The sequence below is a fragment of the Oryza sativa genome, chromosome 1 (assembly GCF_034140825.1).
Source record: "Oryza sativa Japonica Group chromosome 1, ASM3414082v1".
Lineage (NCBI taxonomy): Eukaryota > Viridiplantae > Streptophyta > Magnoliopsida > Poales > Poaceae > Oryza > Oryza sativa.
Window position 1 is genome coordinate 21071747 of NC_089035.1, and position 6000 is coordinate 21077746.

Consider the following 6000-nt stretch of genomic DNA (forward strand, 5'->3'; position numbering starts at 1 on the left):
AACTGGGAAGCGTTAAGTTTTGGGTGCGTTGGCAAGTTCGATTCGCGTGCCGGCGTGCGTCGTGTCATCCATCGTGTGTGCACGCTGATTTGTGCCGTGCGCCGAGCTTTTTTTGGCCTTTTAGCCTTTTTCCGGTTGGCGCTCCAAACACCGAAAATTCGCCCCCCACGCGCTAGAAATTATGGGGGCCGAGCAAAAAAAATTGTGTTGTGGTGCAGGCTTGCAGCTCTGGGAAAGAGGAAGAGAAGAGATCTATTTGTTCCTGCTCCAGCGCTCTGCGAAGGTGGTGCCGATGCTATCCGGGGTGTCTCAGATCTTTTTTACAAGATGGTATAATTTCGATAGGATAAAAATAATTTTGAAGAGAAGATAGGATAAAAATAATAACATATATTAAAACCATCAAAAGAAAAACGTAAACGTTGTGCATGGGAAAAGACGAAGCCAGAATAAATAGGCATGTCGATACGCACGTGGCCTTCACCCCGGCCTCACTCTTTATTTCTTCTCCTCACCTCTCTTTCTCATGTCCGCACAAGGTGGTGGAGCGGCGGCGGCTATGGAGGTGAATTCGACGGAGTTAAAAGAGAAGATCTGCAGTGGCGATGAAGGTTGACGGCTCCCCTCCCTCCCCCTCCCCCACTGAGGGTAGAAGAGGTAGATCCGTTGGCCGTGGGTTCAAGGAGCGGTGGATCGGGTGATCATGGTCCTCGGGAGGCTGCAGATCGACGCCAGGCCTCCTGCCGATAGCGCCTATGAGAACATCCCTCTCTCCTACTGTTGCATTTTATCGATTTGTGAATTTGAATGTGATAGAAATTATAACTTGTGAATTTTTAATTGTATTGTGGAATTCGAGATTGTGGATTTGGAGTTTATGTAATTGAGAATCTCACTAGCGGCTACTAGATTCGATTAGAGGCTTAATTTTGTGAATCTAATCAATATTCGCCAAAAGTTCTTTGCGTGGTTGCACAATGCTATCCAATCGTGTTAATCCACACAAAGCAAGTCTCTTCACCTGTAAAAAATAATTTCATAAGCGGTCTATGAAAATATATTTTCATGTGTGGATCAGCCAGCCACCTGAGAAATTTTCATTTTTCACGTACACTTGCTTCCAGGCTGGTGGGTGTGAAAAGTAGTTTTGGACTTTGGTCATTTGAGAAGATCAATTTTAGATGTAATGATGCATCTTTAGTTGCTTGTTTCGTTTCAGTCGGGTCAATTGAAAAGAAAGGGATTGGCAATCGTCACTCCATGCTAATAAACTTAGAGATGCTATGCAAAATATATAAGATAAATTACAGTTAGTACTTGAGAATTAATATGAAGAATGGTTATATATATGCTGGAAAGGTAATACATATTTAGGCACACGAATATGTGCTATGTTGCTAGGAGTGGAAAAGTGAAAAGATAGATAACTAATGATTGGATTAGATGGATAATAAGTAACTTCTTGATCTAACAGTCGCTATTTTTATACTAATGTGATATAATGACAAAAAAATGACAATGATGCGGTTTTATGCATATCTTAAGTTAATGTCTCTTAGTGGGTACCAATTGTATAGAAAGAATATGTTACATTAAGTGAATCGTTGAATGCTTAGTTGTATAGTAACTAACGATAAAGAGTAATAACTACATAATGATGGATGATGTGGTATACTCGAACAACTATATAGGATATATATATATATATATCTATATCTCAAATATCATGGCTTTTGAGATTTTTAAGCATGAATACTAAAGAGTAAAAAAAAACTATGGTTATCCTTATTAAATAAGAGGTGGGAGGGTAGTTGGGGATAAGGTTAGGTGGGATAAATTAGGGGTGGTTGGCTCGGAGTAGTAGTACTTAAAAGTTATTTATTTTTATGAAAAAATAAAGTAGTTGACAAGCAACAAGTATAATTAAAAGCAACTTGTTCTTTTGTAGTGCTGATGTAAGCGCTAACATCATCACTGATGATGACATATGCGATGATCTCAATGGTATGCTGACATAAGTGGTGGCATTTAATCTTTAAGTCCACAAGTTGGGTTTTTCTACTCCTCTAACCCAGCTAATTAACCGGTTCTATCTTTTGCTTATGTGAATATGTTCATTCCTAAATAAAACAACATCACACTACTAGAAATTTGTTGATCCATGATGCTTTCATGTTGACATTACTATTTATTGTCATGGTCGATGTTCAACGGTGACAAAATTATAGGACCGTCATACATGTAAGATTGTCGAGTCAAGGACTGGTAACGGTCGTTAAGTGCAAACTTTCCCTGTCAACTCCTACATAAAAGAATACAAAATATAATATCAAACTTAGTGGTAGGGGTTTATTACTAACAATTTTCACTAGTCTTGGTACATATTGATATGCAGGTGATTTCTGAAGGAAAACATACTCGCCATGCGACTAAATGTACCTCCAACCAATCATGCGCAAGCACAAGGATCAAAGGACCCACATGTCAGTCAAAACTAACTGAATTTAAGCTAATCCACTATCAACCGCTATAGAGGCCCACATATGATACACTGGAGAATGTCAGTAGCCAAAGGCGGTGTGCCTGGTTCGACTGAACCACGCCTGGCACCCCCAGCCACCTCCTTGCACGTGGCGACCCCTATTGGTTGGGGATGGCGGTTGTAGGTGCACCGACCTCCACAACTATCATTGCAACCGTCGTATGGAGGCTATAAAGGAGGAGCTCAACTCACTTCCAAAAACACACAACTCAAGTGGAGTACAACTCACTTTCATATTTTAGGCATCACTTCATTAAGTGGAATTAGGTAGAGAGTGAGGGAAAGCTCCGGAATCTCAAATATCGGAGTTTTCTCCGGGAAGTTCGGGAAGAGTATCGGGTTTGTCGACATTCTTCCACTGGAGTTCCGGAGAAGTGTTGACGGTCGTTAGCGATTAGTTTTGACCGTCAATATTACCAAAATAGAGGAGAACTAGTTATACTTGCAGTGCATATTTGTGTTAGAATAATAATATTCTACTAGTATTAGGTTTACTAACCTCTTGCAGAGAATTAACACAAAATGGAGGAGAATCGACATCAAATCAGACGATCAATCAATCGAACGATGTCGAGAATCAAACTTATCAATGAACGGGCCAAGAACTCATAAATGACACAACTAATTGGGCCAAAGTTCAAAAGCCTACGGAGGGGAGAAGTCCAGGAGGCCACCATCCAAATTATGGGCTGGTTGGGCCGGCACCTGGTTTGGCCGAACCCCCCTCATCGCTGTTGGATGCAGGGTTTCTCCTGGACGGTATAGATTGGCCCCCAATGACGGTTCGAGGGTATTTCCGACCATTCCAACCGTCATTGGGAGGCTATATAAACCCCTCACTCTCTCCATTTCAACACACACTCCAAGCAAAGCTCTCTCATATTCTCTCAAGTTTAGTTTAGTGCTCTTAAGCTAGTGGAGTAGGAATAGAATAGAAATCGGAGTCCAGAAACCTTCGAAAGAGTTTGAGTATGGCTCTAGTAGCTCTCCTTTCCTCTTTTGTAAGCTTTGTATGATGCGGACATCACTCCTTCAGATACACACAAAAATCCTCTAACGGTCATTCAAGGACCGATAACAAGAGCTCGCGCGCGACAATTGAATTTAGAGGTGAGCTTGTTCCTATGTTCTTCTTTGTACGAATTTGAGAATAGATTGCTACCTAATGATTATATTGTGATTAAGAACAATGTAGAGGACAAGGAGAAACTTGGAGAAGGACTTAGAGTCATGGAGGATCATCGAGGATGTCCAAGTCAAGGTGGAGGCCCAAACCAAGTCGACCTCGAGTGCAACTCGGAGTCCAGGACCAGTCTGCACTAAAACGGGCGCATAGGTCGCATACATGCTCGGATTGAGGCATTCTTTATATGGATGGAAAGCTAATAAGATACCTTTCCAATGGTTTTAGTCCCATGTCCAAATTCTTTCCGAGTCAATGGGAATCGACCGAACAAGTTGACATCCAGAATCTGTCCCGGTGCTGCGTCACCGTATTTGGGCCTTTGGGCCCTGTATCGTGTTGGAACCCATTAGGGTTGCGTCAAGAGGGGGTTGCACGACCCTAAACTCTATATGTCAGTAGCCGCCGTCACCTTTAGGGTTTGGGTTTTGCTTAGATTATTCTGTCGAGAACAGTTTTGCCGCTAGATCGGTTTGTAAGACCCCAACTTGTGAGCTTAATCATTCATCTGCAATTTTGGTTGTATTCTATCTCGTTCTTGTTTGTGTTCTTCGATTGGCAAACAGGGATTAGCCTTCTCGGCGAGGTCATCCACGTTTCGACACGGGTGATAACCAGAGGAGACGTGGTGCTGCGATTGCGGGGCTCAAGAGCGTGCGCGTTCAAGAAGCCGGATCGATTTGTGTCGCGACTCCGCCCAAATCGTAGTTTATCAGAACCTTTTGGAAGATCGGGAACCCTAGTGCACTTCATTGTACTTTATTTAGAATACTCTTCTTTATACATTTCTGGTATAGAAATACTTTCCGAGTATATGAATGCAAACTTTATATTATGTTCATGTTATACTGATTATACTGCTAGCTTATCTGGGAGATGCATCGGTACGGGTATAATGTTTGCTTATGCAATTACTCTATGTCATGACGATGATATTAGAGTAGTATTTGGTAGTTTAGGCGTGGTGTCTAGATTACGAGATATCATTATTTGGGGTTATATGCTGCGGATGAGAGGTGGGCCGCTGATGGTGGCAGCTCAGTACGGGTATTCCTCCGCGCGTGTATATAGTCTAAGTTAATTTCCTGGGGAGGGTACTCCTCCGTATTTAGCCCCGGTTGTATGGTCATGATGGTCTGTCGTAAGGAACTCGGCAGTCAGGGGTGGCTTCTCGAAGTACCAGGAGGGCATCGGATAGAGGGTATTAGTTAGTTAATCATATAACTAGAATGTATGTATACTATGTATACTAGAAGTATAGGAATAGATTCTCTTTCTATTTTCTTTCCACTTAACTTAGATATTTTAGTATGAGAATGAGTAGCTCCATGCTTATGCGTCACTCTACCCTTTGATTTATCTTAGCCCCTGCTTAGACTATGATTATTACAAGTAACATATAAATTATTAGTACGGTTATCTCTACTATGATCTTCCCACGGGATTAAATAAATACAATACCCTTGGAATACTCTCGGGTGAAATGCTACAATAGTATATCCATGCGCTTGCAGATGAACTCTGTAACCATAATATACCAGGAGTATTTATGCGTCATTGCTAGGAATTATATTTCTAGTAATGTTGTTAAGAAATACCAACAAGAAGCGCTGGGGTTGTCGGCCTTCTTCTCTCACTTGTATCTCGGCGGATGCTTCTTTTTAATAAAGTAAGTATTCGAGATCTCCTAATGGTATTTAATTTATTTGATTGAGTGAGACATATTCCCATCATTGCGGGTTCGTCGCTTAGTTGAATTATTAAGTGCTCTAGTACTAGGATTCTGGATAAAGAAGGAAGTTCATGCGTTAGGCTAGAGTAGTAATCAATAAATTAGGCATGGTGTTTAGGTTAGCGGTTACCTTCGTTTGATGTGATCCCCACGGAAAGTGAGGTAGGCGGCAGGTGGTAACAGCCTTGTCCGTCCTTTGTATCCCTCCACATCCAAGTATATCATAGAGCCGTAGGCCGAACTCAGCTTGGCAGACTAGGGGAGAGCTGGTGCCCAAAGAAATCGATAGGGTTTTACCTTTAACTCAAGTCTAGTAAATTAACCCATAAGAATCCTCTTTAGCCTTAGCCTACTGTTGATGAAAAATATGCGCTCAGCCGATAGTGCTGAAATTGTGTTGGCGCGAACTAAGTCGACAACAGTAACGGCCTAAGAAATCTGCTTAGCTCTAGTGCAGGTCAAAAATTGATGAGATGCGGGCGTACTAGTCTGTTTGATCATGTAACTGACAAGACATGAAAACCACAGATCAAATAGCTAAAT